This window comes from Ahaetulla prasina, chromosome 5, assembly GCF_028640845.1.
Source record: "Ahaetulla prasina isolate Xishuangbanna chromosome 5, ASM2864084v1, whole genome shotgun sequence".
NCBI lineage: Eukaryota > Metazoa > Chordata > Lepidosauria > Squamata > Colubridae > Ahaetulla > Ahaetulla prasina.
Genome location: NC_080543.1, coordinates 92,990,089 through 93,003,172, shown reverse-complemented (window position 1 = coordinate 93,003,172; position 13,084 = coordinate 92,990,089). Strand labels below are relative to the sequence as shown.

Below are 13,084 nucleotides of genomic sequence, written 5' to 3'. Positions count from 1 at the left end.
GAGCGCTGCCCGTGTTTGGGAGGGGACACGTGGTCGGGCGGGTGGTCGTTGGTTGTTCCCGGCCCGGAGGGCGAGGCGAGGTGAGCTGAGGTGGGGGAGGGATAAGTTTCCTCCTCTCGCTTCATCGCCCCCTCCTCGGCTGGGGGCGGCTTTACAGCAGCGACTCAGGCCTTCCATTTATGTGGGCTTCTGCATCCGTATGGCCAGAAGCCAGGTAGAACACCCTCCCTCTAGTTACTTATTTGTTTTTTTGGTTTTTTTTATTGCAGTGTTTTATTTATTTTCTGCCATTAGTTCTAACCGAGTTCCACATCTGCCGTGGTTTACTAAGTTGATACCGGTCATCGAGGTTGCCGAACTCGGTTGCAAGAAATGAGTTCCATCCACTCCTGAGGTTGTGGTTCTGCCGGGCAATCCTCTTCCGCAGCTCATACGACTTCGTAGCACCCACTTCACGGTTGCGTGTTGGGGATTTGTAATCGGGATTTACAGCTTTTTTGAACCCGCTACGGCCCAGAAACAGTGGGACTTCCGTCCCGTTAGTAGCTTGAATCCAGAGAGTTGGAATCCGCTGTTATTATATATAGTTGTTCAGCCGCTTCCAACTTTTTTGTGAGTCGATGGTAATTTCATTACCATTAGGAACTCTTGCCTTGATTTAAAAAAGCCAGCGTGTTTTCAGTTAATAGTATCGCTTGCTCTTCCGTTGGCCTTTTTTTCTTGAGGAGGAGGATTATGTGCCCTCAAGTCGTTCTCGTGTCCTCCAGTTGTTGTCGAGTCTTAACAACCACATAAATAGATTTTAGCCATGGTGATCTATCCCTACCCCGGTTCTTCAGCTCTTCCAGCGTTGCACTCATTGCTACTGTAACTGAATCGCTCCACCTTGCTGCTTGCTCTTCTTGTTTCTTTTCCTTCCATCTTTCCCACGTTAGACCTGCCTCTGAGACACATTCACATGTGCCTGGCACTTTTGCCATAATTCCTTTTTTCTGTATTAAATGTCCAGCTGAGTTAAGATTTATCTTTCATTCCTAGTTCTGCTAGCTAGTGAGAGACTGGATTTATTTCTAGTATTTTTGCTGGGACCTGCTGGCTTGTGCCAAATAGGATCTGATTGCTATGCCTTCTGTGTACAAGCAAAATAAGACATTATTAGAGATATAGTCTTATGAGACAAGAATTAATTCTTGAATTTCTACTCCCAACCACATATATATTCAAAGCCACAGTGTGCTATGATCAGAAAATAAATTACTGTGCTTTGGTAAGTGAATGGATAATATCTAAAATATAATTGTGCAAGCAGATGCAGCTGGGGTTACCATATCTGGGCTGCAAATAATTGGTCAGCTACTAAGGTTTTTTTAGTGTGTATGTAGAAAGTCAGTTGGTAAAAGATTGTATCAGTTACTCACCACAGAACTAAAATAACTTGGTGTTGTCTGCTATCTTAATGTATCATACAACAGTTGAAATATTTACCAAATTGGTTCTGCTTATCCATGAGCCCAGTTTCATTTTTAGAAGTTGCTATCAATAGATCTCCTTTAGCATAAAGCTCTTAAATGGAATGGAATAAGGTTGGACCTCTTAAAATTTGAGTTGCTTTGAAGCAAGATGGGCAGCAAAAGAAATCTAATAAATAATAAATGTAAGATTGCCACTAAAACCAATCTAATTAGGTCAAGAACTGGAATAGCTAAATTTCTTTTTTAATTTCAGTGAAGAAGGATATTTAGAATAAAAAGATTACCTGTACTGAAAAGTCTGATAAAACCATTCTTACTACTTAATTATAATTGTGGAAGATTTGATTTTTATCTGATCTTTTAAGCCATCAGGAATGGTTTGCTTAGGTTTAATGAAGTATGAGAGTTGTAAATGTATATTGTTGAAGAGTGAAGCTTTTTTATACATTAACTGAGATACCTGCTTGAAGATTAAAATTTACTAATGCTGTGTGAAAAGACAGCATATTGAATTTCTAAAGAATAATGGAAATTCTGTAATTGGGGATTTGAAGTATTTTGTGACTAGAGATTTCCTAAAATATTACAGAATATTGGATATTCCTTTTGATATTATTTTTCAACAATGTAGAACAGTGGTTCTCAACCTTTTTTTCACCACAGACTTCCTTTAAATATCTTTTGTCGCTACAGACTATGGCCTGGACCCCCAAGACTTAACTCAAGATTTAAATCATAAGATCTCTTCAAGCCTTCGCGGACCTCCTGTGGTGATATTGCAGCATCCAGGAGTCTGCGGACCACAGGTTGAGAACCACTGGTGCAGACAGTTATTTTTTAAAAATACAATGGGAAGATTTAAAACTCACTGTCATATTGGAACTTCCTATGATTATATAGTAAATGTCTTATCTACATAACTTTATTGGAGATATTACTAAGGCAGTGGAAGATTAGATTCGAGAAAACTGCATTTACTATATATAAGGTGAAAATATTTTCATTAGGGAGGAAATTTTGCTCTAAATCTGAGTACAAATTTTGCTTTTGTTCTATAAAAATGAGTTACATTAATTAAGGCAAATTAATAGATTTAATTAAATAGGATATTCAGGAATTTTGAATAAATAGTAACTCAGAAAAATGAAGTGATATTGAAAAATATTAGACTGTATATAGTTGATAGCTGAGATTGTAGAATGGAAAGCTGACGGCCTTCCAGTAACCATCTTGGTCTCCATGTCCTGGTCCTGCCTCCTGCTTTGGGTAGTGGTTTGATAGTCCTCATTGCCCTCAACCATCTTCCAGGGCATGGGTGTCAAACGTGATCATGTCACGTGATATATCTTGATGTTTTTTGCCTTTGCAGAGCCGGGGTGGGTGTGACGCATCTGGCCCATGGGCCGCCACTTTGACACTCCTGTTCCAGAGGCATTTAGCCTCTGCATCCAGTGTACCTGAAAGACAGAATTTTCATATCCTGTGCTACATTAGTAGAAATGAAAAAAAGCCAAAATAAATTCAAAGATGCAGCAATACATGCAGTTTTGGGCATACTGTGGTATACTCATAGGTTACTGCTGTTGTGTGAGCTGCATTAGCTCCCAGTAGGTTTCTAGAAGCAATTCAAAATGCTGGATATTTCCTGTAAAGCCCTATGTATATCCATGGGGTCACTTTATTTGTATGATCACCTCTGCCTAGTGGTTTCTGTCAGCTCCATCTGATCTGGCAAAGTGGGCATGCTCTAGTACCTCAGTACAACAATAGCACTTAGACTTATATACTGCTGCATAGTGCTTTACAGCATTCTCTCAGCAGGTTACAATGTCAGCATATTGCCCCCAACAATCTTGAGTCCTCATTTTACTGACCTTGGAAGGATGGAAGGCTGAGTCAACCTTAAGCCCCTGTCAGGATCGAACTCCAGACTGGGCAGAGTTAGCCTGCAGTACTGCATTCTGACCACTGCACTACCAGGGCTCCAAGTCATCTAGCTGATCCCTAGAAGCATCTATTTGTTATGGTTTCTGCCCTTTGGACATCCCCCCTTTCCCCAATACAGACAGCTACTAGTCTATTAGCTTTTACAAAGCGGTAAAGACCTGGCTCTTTGTTTAGGCATTGGGAGGTTGAAGTTAGGCTGGGAAGTCTGTCTTGGGTGTGTATTTAGTGCTTTGTGTATTTATTGAGCTCAATACAGTATTAGTTAGGATTTGTTTTAATATTATTCTTTTGTTTGTTTACCACCCAGAGTTTCTTGGATAGATGGGCAGACATATAAATTGGTCCTGGCCATCCTTTGTGAGAAAAAAAACATTTCACAAAAGAAGAAAAACAATCCTTATTTTAAAAAAGGAAAAATGTAAATATTAATTTAAATTAATTTTAAATATTAAAATGCAAATATGTGTTGGGTAAAGATACATTTCAGAGCTGCCTAGATCACAAGATACTGATTAAAAAGAAACATTCAAAAGATAATGCAGTGCTCTGAGTAGATCACAAGAAGGTAAAGGTCTGCTAAAAAAAATAAAAAAAAGTTCTCACTATATTACAAATCACAAGGCAACTCCAAAGAAAAAATGTGATCTAAAAAAAATTATGAATGCCTGTGGCGTAAGAATCAAAACAATTCCATAACTAATATGGAAAAATGACAAATAAGAACCTGAGACAATGAGACTGAAGTACCACAGAGTAAACATTAATTACAGTTCTAATATAAATTTTTGGAGATTAATATTATCTACTTCTGTAAAATGGAAATATTCTAAAACAGTGGCTCTGCTTTATTCATTTGGACCTCACCACTACTTGGAAAGTTCTTGCCATTTATCAGAAACTACTGAGTGTAATGAAGTTCCATCTCTTCCCTGTCTTGGTCCATGCTTCAGTGGAGTTGCTCCCAATTTTGCTCCTTATTTTATTTTAAAAAAACCAAATCTCTTCTGCTTTAGCACAAGAAAGAACTGGAGTATATCACTTTCTAATTCACCAGCGTAATCTCTGCTTCAGAATACTTATAGAACATCTGACATTAGGGCCCAATCTTCCTTGTAGGGATGTGAATTGATAGTTTGAATGAGGGACAAGACTGTACCTACAGTCAATAGCACAATTTTTTTAAAAAATAGTAATAATTTTTTAAAAGTTGATATTCTGAGTCAGTAAAAATATGCATTTCACCATGCAGAAACCATTTTATTGTTACAGATAAAAATTGCTCTATGTTAACTACTTAATCCTTCACCAAGGTTCTTTAATGGAAATAATGTTTCAGTTTCGTTGAAAACAAATCTGCTTAATATTCAGAGTAATGTTAACAAATTAAATCTTCATATTTCGCAGAGCATCAAATTGATTTCTGTATCTCCTTTTTGAGTCACAATAATAAAAAAATCTGGATTCCCATAAGCATATCAAACAAAAAGAACTATCAGATGTTTCACCATATTTGGATACTCTTGAATTAAGTTGCTTGAAAAATAATTCAGTGGAAGTTTATTAAATTTTTATTCTAGCTGAGATTAAAGCTAAGCAAATAGTACTTTCTAGTTACATTAAGAAGAGAAAGTACCAGTACTTTTTCATCTCACAGCAAATAAATCAAAATAGCTACCATTTGGAAAATTGCAGCCTGTTAAAGCAAGAAAAACACTTTGGAGGTTGACATCATCATGATTCCCCATCTCATTTGGTCAGTCGTCCACTCAGAATTTCCAGTTGCTAGGAAACCAGGCAATCGATTATTTGGGTTCCCCTATACTAGCACTCCAGGAATTCAGCACTAATGCTGAATTAAAACAGTTGAAATGTATGGTTTGAAAGTTATCATTGAAGTATTATACCCTGCAGAAAAAAGAAAAAATTCTAGACTAGTTAAAGAGAAAGTTCCTGAAGTAGTTTTATAAGGCAGTATACTTATATAGCAGGTTATTTTCCTTTTTAAAAAGAGATTTAGTGGTCTTATTTATGATGACATGAAACTTTTATGTAAAAAAGTGAAAAGCTTTTGGAATGTCCTCTTCATTTTCTGAACATTGCTTTTCCTTTTTTAAATTATAAAGATCTTATTCAATATAGAAGAAGTAGAATATAAATGATTTGATTAATTAAGAAATTGGAATAAATATCTGTGGCAGGAATAAATATTTTTAATAAATATATTGTTAGAGCACATAAAAAGGAATTAAAAGGGAAAGCTTGGAGATGGTTATACTTTTCAAAGAGATATGGAATAATGGTTATTGCATTTCTTTGGAAACTTTCAGAGAACAAAATGCCACTCAAGATAAAGGAATGTACTTAGCTGATTTTTATTTAGTTTTCACAAAGCATCTTTATGGCAAAAAACAGATACGACAATAGTAAGAGAATAGTGGATGTATTTTCAAAACACGCAGGTTTTTTTTAACTTTCTTTTAAAAATTCTACTTTAAAATTCATATTGTAAATAAACAATCTTAATTACATTTTCATAAGGCAAAAACTTTAGATGATTATTTTAAATACTCTGTCTGAATTCTTTATATTTATCCTATAAATGCAATGCAAGTGCCACTCTGCGCATGCACTCCGTACTCTGTTTTGGGCCTGGAAAGCAGCCTGCACCAGCTTGGAAGACAAAAGGGGGCACAGCGTGAGGTCCCCCCGCGCCCTGTTTTGTGCCTGGAAAGCCTCCTGTACCCCGTGCATGTGCCCCAGCCCATGCACGAGCACATCCCTGCATGTACCCCGCGCATGCGTGGCAGAGACCCAAAGACCAGCTGGCTGGTGGAAAGCACACATGCACGTGCGGTGGCGCTGAGCTGGAGCAACGGCTCGTGTGCCCGCAGAGGGCTCTGCGGGCCACCTGTGGCATGCGTGCCATAGGTTCTCCATCACAGGTATAATGGGTGCGATGCACTTTTTAAGGTGTCTTGTTTTCAAAATCTATATCCCAATTTTTCCCTTTTGTTATAGGTCTAATATATCTCTATATTTTAAAATTATTTTCTCAAGCCTTCATTGTGAGAATTCTCTGGCTGCATAACACGCTCAGAAATGTTTCTGAACTGACTAAAATTTTCTCATAAACTCTTGAAACAAGCATGTCTGTGATTATAGAATACTTTATATAATTATTGCTAGAAAAGGAATTAATAGAAACTGTCCCTGACCTTGCAGACTGCAGTAAAAACAGACAAGGATCAGGAATAATCATTTTGCTTCTGTTAGCTATTCCCCACAGCTTTCCCACCAGCTAGACACAGGGTACCTATTCATTGAAAGGATGTCTGCTCAAAGGCAGCATAGGAGTAAAAAAAAGAACAGTGTTAACTTGCTTTGGTCCGGAAGGATATGAACACAGAAGTCCTTCTTTCTAGCATGTAACTGAATAGAAGGGGTAATGAAAAGAGAGTTCTTCCAAAGACATGTAAATATTGTCAAGTATTTAAACAACAGAGTCGAAACAATGTGTGGCTATCTAAATAAAATGTAAAGGTGAACTACTAATTAGATTTCTGTTAGCTGCAACTGTGTTCTGAATGCAAATGGTGTTGGGGATATTTTACAAATTTAAATTTATTTGGTAAATTCTTGTTTTGGTCACTTCTGGTCTAAAATATAGCAAGGTGTCAGAACAAAATGGAAATCTAGATTTGCACAAACAACAGCAATAATAAAATCTGTTATCTCATCCAAATCACAACTTATTAAGATACAGTAATATATGTATTATCTCAGATTTAATAATTATTTAATGAAACAGCTATGTAATAACTATTTAATAAAATAGTTAAAATATAATACTATGTTTCAGTTTTGTTCTTTCAAAGCATAATTGTGAGTGTTATGAAGCTTTTTATGAAAAGCAATTTGAATTGCTTTCTTTAGAAATTGGAAACTTCAATGAGATAGTTAAATTAGGCAGTAATTTAAGCTGTTTTGTGGAATATATTGCTGTACTGTTTTGTGATTCTCATGCTGCCTTGTACTTTACTAAACAATGTATTTTAAAAGTAAATGAATTTCTTTCATTTAATGTTTTTGGCTATTATCTCTTTCTGTTTCTTTTATTTACTTTCTAAATGTAGCTTAGAAATAAAATGGGCCCAATTTAATTGTGTAGAATTCTGCAATTTATTTCTGCAAAAAGCAACATAGAATTTCTTTCAAATCTTAAAATAAACCAATGTTGTAACTATAATTTATTAATCACATCCATATTCAGATAAACTGAAGGTAGAATTTGTAAAAATATGCCGCTTTATTTCTTCAACAAGCTGGATTTTGGAATTATATATCTTAAATGTTTTAATTGCCTTGGGTTGTTGGTGTTGTTGTTTTTTGTGTGTGAATGCCTGTAGGGTTTTTTGGGGACATTTTGTGTGTTCTATAAAACTTATGCACTCCATTGAGGCCGAAGTTTATGTTGTTAAGTGAGAAATTTGTTAAAGTGAGTTTTGATCAGTTTATGAGTTTTCTTGCCACATTTGTCAAGTGAATCACTGAAGTTGTTAAGTTAGTAATATGGTTGTTAAGTGAATCTGGCTTTTCCATTGTCTTTGCTTGTCAGAAGGTTGTAAAAGGTGATCACGTGACCCCGGGACACTGCAAGGGTTATAAATATGCATCAGTTGTCAAGCATCCAAATGTAAATCATGTGACCATGGGGATGCTGAAATGATCACGAGTGTGAAAAATGGTCATGTCACTTTAAATAAACTGTTGTAAGTCAAGGACTGCCTGTAGAAGATAACTTGGAAAATGAAAGAATTAATTTTTGTTTCATGAATCTATATGTCTTATAACTAAGGAAGCTGCTGGAGAAAATTATCTGGTGGCATAGGATTGGATATTTTCAATAGTATGCTGATGACACTCAGTTATTTATATCAAATACTGCCCAAGTGATGCCATCAAGATTCTGTCTCAGTGTCTATAGACTGTAGAAATACACTTCCAACTCAATCCTAGTAAGACTGAATGACTATTGATAGTTGGACACTGGTGCTAGAAATATTTCAGGTTAGTACTGGCTGGAATCATATTTTTTTACAACATAACTGGTATGCAATTTGAAAATCCTCTTAAACTCGCAAAGAGATAATAGTAGGATGGCTAGAATGGTTTTTATGCCCATACCTAGATCAGGAAAAACTATTCATAGTTACTCATCGCTTGGTTGCTTCTCTAAATCAGGAAGCACTATTCATAGTTAATCATAGCTTGATTGATTCTTATACTTACTTACTTACGGGACCGCCTACTGCCACCGTTTGCCTCCCACCGACCCGTGCGCTCTCACAGAGAAGGACTCCTTAGAGTGCCGTCAGCCAAGCAATGTCGGCTGGCGGCCCCCAGGGGAAGGGCCTTCTCTGTGGGGGCTCCTACCCTATGAAACGAACTTCCCCCTGGACTTTGACAACTTCCTGACCTTTGGACCTTTTGCCGCGAGCTCAAGACGTACCTATTTTTCCGCGCAGGACTGGCATAGAATTTTTAGATGTTTTTATGGGTTTTAATTTTAATTAGTTTTTTAGGATTTCAAATGTATTTTAAATTTGGGCCAAATTTGAATAAGTTTTTTAGCTACTGTTTTATCTGTATTGTGTGTATTTGATTGTTGTTTTTATTTGGTTGTTCACTGCCCTGAGTCCTTCGGGAGAAGGGCGGTATACAAATTAAATTATTATTATTATTATTATTATTATTATTATTATTATTATTATTATTATTATTATTATTATTATTATTATTATTATTATTATTATTTGGATTGCTGCAGTGTGCTTCACATGAGGCTGCCCTTAAAAATCAGAAGCTACAACTGATCCAGAGCACATTAGTGTGAGTAGTTACGGCAACCCCAGTAATAACCCCACCAACGCACAAGCCTTAGTAGATACCAGTAAGCTTGTGGGTGCAATTCAAAGTGCTGGTGATCACTCATAAAACCATATATGGCACAGGGCCAAGAAATGGCTACCTTAAGTTATCTGCCTACTCAACAAGATTGGACATGCTCCAAGACTCATCTATCAAACAGTGCCATTTTACGTCACTCAGATAGCATGCCTTCTCAATTATTTTACTATAGTCTCTGCCCCATCATACCCCCCCAAAATATGGATGGCACCAGTAGTGCTAGTTGTCAGCGCTCCAGAAAAAAAACCTCCAATTCCAAGTAAAAATTCTGAAGGAAGCATCTTTCAAAGTTCTATTTACTAGGATAGGTAAACTGGCACATCTGGGAAAACCTGAATCTGAGAGGTCCAGGTTTTCCCTTAGTAAATCAAAAACCCCAAAACCATCCCCTCACTCCTCAGTTGTTCACATGCTCCAATCTCCAACCGTCCCATCTCAAGACAGCACTCCAACCACTCCTCCTCCAGGTGCAGGATCGGCCTGACCTTGACTGACAGGAAGTATGCTATTATGTCTAAAGACAACCCCTCTACTAAATCCCCCCTCCTACTTTCCCACACATGAGAAGGTGGCAGCACGGAAGCTTCCGGCCTAATATGGCTTCCAGTGCTGACACTAGCCTTCAGAAAGGTTTGGACCTGGTTCTTTTTGGCACGCTGGGTCAAGATGTTGCAACAATTGTTAATTTGTGGTATGTGACTTAGCCCTGTTGTTATATGGGACTTCACTTGATTTTTATGCGTTATGGTTTTTTAATCTTTCTTCATGATTAGGGAAGCGGGCAGCCTCATAATTTGAACATAGAAAAACTTGAGTTCTTGAATTGCTCCTTTCTTTGTGTATTGCAGTATTTTTTCTCTTTTTGTAATCTTCAAGTTTAATTGCAGATGTAAGCTCTGGTTTACCAGAAATTTTAAAAAATGGAGAATGACTTGCAGTGGAAAAGAGAAGAAATTAGTGTTCCAAATTTGTTCAGATAGCACCAAATTACATATTGGCATTGGATAAAAATCTGCTGTTGACTGAAACAATTCAATTGCATGATTAGAAATTTTTGAGTTATCTTTTGTTTTAAAGCAACTTAACAGAACATTCTAAAAGAAAATTATTGATAGTAACTTTTAAATTGTCTTTCTATGAGAACTCTTTTCAGTAGAAAAGTGAAATGAAAAATGATCAAAAAGGAAACTCTGGGACTTTCTTTATAGCAATAATTGAAACTGTTCATGTTTTTATTGTGTTCTTTTGGAAGTGAAAGCAGTTGCTGAATTTTGTTGCAAAAAGGCACTTTTTTTTCAATCACTGTAAGAACTATTGTTATTTTTATATTTAGTTTGCCTCTGATTCTGAAATACATTAAGCATGGTTATTGGGACACTAATATATAGAGCTAATTCCAGTATAATATTTTGGTTCCATAAATGTAGGAGGTATTTATTTAGATGTAGCATCCATTATATTGTATGTGTTTTATGTAATGGTTGAAGAGAAGTTTAAAGTAAAGCTAATTGATCAATTTCAAAACATCTATACTTAGGTTGATGAAAGTTGCAGTCCGTTAGAAAGACCCATAGCTAGAAAAGACTGTCCAATAACTTTTTTTCCTGCTATTGACACTTCTGGGTCTGTAGAAATCATTCTCTGTCAGACTGATCTTAATTTTATGAATTGTGACTGCAATTAATATGATTAACATTTCATTTTAGTTGTTTATATTATTTATTTTCTTCCGTTTCTTGGTAGAACTTGGTTTTAGGCATATTTGAAACATTTCAATCCTGCAAAAATATTTAAAGTTCAAAATGAGCTTTGCTTAGTTATTAAAATGTACCCCAACCTTGATCCAATTTTAATAGGAATATTCTGAGCTTGGAACAGCCTAAATACTGTGATAGTAGAGTTGAAATGGCATTGAACAAGTCCTCATGTTGTAACTTCAAATACCTGTACTTGCCTTGTATTGGAATTTAGAGTTTGCCAAAAATATTATAGAGGGAAACCTGTAACTAGGCACAAAATGGACGGAGGTTCTTGCGAGAATAGTGTTTCACCCTAATAGTATCTTTGTTACTATCATTTCATCATATATTTTTCAATGCTAGTAAAAACAGCTGGAATATTTTGATATAACTTTGTAAGTTTAATGAAATTATAAGTAATACTCCAATATTTTTTTATTATCTTGCAGATAATAGAAGTAATGGAGTCTTTATGTAAAATGGAATCTCTTCTTTTACTTGTGGATTGTTAACCCACAAATTCAAGTAGCATAATAAACTGGATCCTAGTGTGGGTTAATAACATCTTATCTCTGTAGGATGCACTAATGATTCTCAGAAATTTGAGAGGTGCATGTCTGAAACAAGCAGGAGATTGGATATATAGAAAAAAGTAAAAAATATAACAATTCAAAAGGCCATTGTGAAAAGAATTTGTATAATAACTTGTATTATAACTGTAGCTTTCAGGATCTATTACATTTTTACAAAAAGAATAATTGCAAACTACTGTATTTCTAATACAGTACTGTGAATATTTATATGACTATATATAATATGAAGGGACGTGGTGGCTCAATGGCTAGAACGCTGAGCTTGTCAATTGAAAGGTCGGCAGTTCAGCGGTTCGAATCCCTAGTGCCGCATAACTGGGTGAGCTCCCGTTACTTGTCCCAGCTTCTGCCAACCTAGAAAAATAGGGACCACCTTTGGTGGGAAGGTAACAGCATTCCTTGCACCTTTGGCATTTAGTCATGCCGGCTACATGACCATGGAGACATCTTCGGAGCACTGGCTCTTTGGCTTTGAAACGGAGATGAGCACCGCCCCTAGAGTCAGGAACAACTAGCACATATGTTGAATGACTAGCAAATAGGGGAACCTTTACCTTTACCTTTATATAATATGATCTTGTCTTAATGTGTGATTTTCTTAGGCTTTGGCTATGACCATCAAAGTTTTAAACAGTAATTTCATCAAGTGATCTCCAGGTTGTAAAGTAGTCAACATATTCCTCTGTCTCTTTAGTTGAGAAATGGCAGGAAGTTTCATGTAAGCTCATAGAGCTCACTATAATACTTCAAAAGAATGTAATTGGCTTGCTTAATAGTATTAGTTTTGCCTAAATTACTTTTATTTATTTATTTTATAAATTTTTATTATTTTTACTTTTGGCTGCTGATTGCTGAATCTGTATTTAAAATCTTTGCACAGCACATGATAGTCTACTTATCAGCATGTGGAAGTAGACCTGTTTCGTTGGATATTGGTTCCAACTGATCAGAACTAAACATTTTTCTTTGTTGCACATTAACACTTCACATGCAGGCAGGCACAGTTTTTATTAAAGGTTTTAATTTGCAAAAGAGTTATATAATTGTTAGAATAGAATAGAATAGAATAGAATAGAATAGAATAGAATAGAATAGAATAGAATAGAATTGAATTTTTTATTGGCCAAGTGTGATTGGACACACAAGGAATTTGTCTCTCAGTGTACACAAAAGAAAAGATACCTTCATCAAGGTACAACATTTACAACACAAATGATTATCAATATATCAATATAAATCATAAGGATTACCAGCAACAAAGTTACAATCATACAGTCATAAGTGGAAAGAGATTGGTGATGGGAACTATGAGAAGATTAATAGTAGTGCAGATTCAGTAAATAGTTTGACAGTGTTGATGGAATTA

General features: G+C 35.9%; 1 protein-coding gene across 3 annotated transcripts in view; it reads left to right on the top strand.

Annotated features, from left to right (window-relative positions):
- JADE3 (jade family PHD finger 3) overlaps positions 1-13,084 on the top strand; it is a 56,178-nt gene that overhangs the window by 782 nt on the left and 42,312 nt on the right. The window contains exon 1 of one of the 3 annotated variants that reach the window (XM_058185689.1): positions 43-214. The exons of the other annotated variants lie outside the window; for them this stretch is intronic. The gene's annotated coding sequence lies outside the window, so the exon portion shown is untranslated. Of the gene's footprint in view, positions 1-42; positions 215-13,084 lie in introns of those variants that run through there. 3 annotated transcript variants of the gene reach the window in all.